The sequence below is a fragment of the Triticum dicoccoides genome, chromosome 6B (assembly GCF_002162155.2).
Source record: "Triticum dicoccoides isolate Atlit2015 ecotype Zavitan chromosome 6B, WEW_v2.0, whole genome shotgun sequence".
NCBI lineage: Eukaryota > Viridiplantae > Streptophyta > Magnoliopsida > Poales > Poaceae > Triticum > Triticum dicoccoides.
In genome coordinates this window covers 420433697-420434818 of record NC_041391.1, presented here as the reverse complement: position 1 = coordinate 420434818, position 1122 = coordinate 420433697, and positions in this window count along the sequence as shown.

Here is a 1122-nt window from a genome sequence, read left to right as displayed (position 1 = left end):
GCATAATTATCCATCATTGATCCATTGCCTACGAGCTTTTCATATATTGTTCTTCACTTATTTACTTTTCCGTTGCTACTGTTACGACTACTACAAAAACCCAAAAACATTTATCTTTACTTTTGCTACTGTTACCATTATTATCATACCACTTTTGCTACTAAATACTTTGCTACAGATATTTAGTTATCCAGGTGTGGTTGAATTGACAACTCAATTGCTAATACTCAAGAATATTCTTTGGCTCGCCTTGTGTCGAATCAATAAATTTGGGTTGAATACTCTACCCTTGAAAGCTGTTGCGATCCCCTACACTTGTGGTTTATCAGTCAACAACATAGTCATCAAGACCGGACATGCCGAGTCTTTAATAGACGATCTAAGGCTCACGTTCGATAACCTCCGAACATATGACATTAAGCTCAATCCGGAAAAATGTGTTTTTGGCGTTCCCGCCGAAAAGCTGCTGGGATTCATCATTTCCAATAGAGGAATTGAAGCAAACCCAGCTAAAATATGGGCTTTGTCATAGTTTTCTACCCCAACAGATCTCAAACAAATCCAGAAACCAACTGGATGTGTGGCTGCTTTAAGCCGCTTTATCTCCAGATTGGGAGAAAAGGCATTGCCACTTTATCGCCTACTTCGACGAGCCGAACACTTCGAGTGGACGGAAGCAGCAACCGCTGGACTGGAGGAAATAAAGGCTCTTTTAGTAAGCAACCCAATCCTAGCCGCGCCGAACAGTGGTGAACTCATGTTGTTATACATAGCCGCAACACACCAAGTTGTGAGTGCGGTGCTCGTCGTCGAACGAGAGGAGGACGGACACAAATTTCCGGTTCAGAAGCCGGTATACTACGTATCCACTGTCCTCACACCATGCAAATCCTAGTGCCCACATTATCAAAAAATAGCATACCCGGTCTTCATGGCATCCCGGAAATTATGACCCTACTTTCAAGAGTGTTCAATCACGGTGGCCTCCGAAGTACCACTTAATGACATAATAAACAACCGCGATGCCACGGGCCGGATTGCCAAGTGGGCCATAGAGGTCCTTCCATTCGACATAACATATAAACCACGGCGAGCCATTAAATCCCAAGTACTGGCGGACTT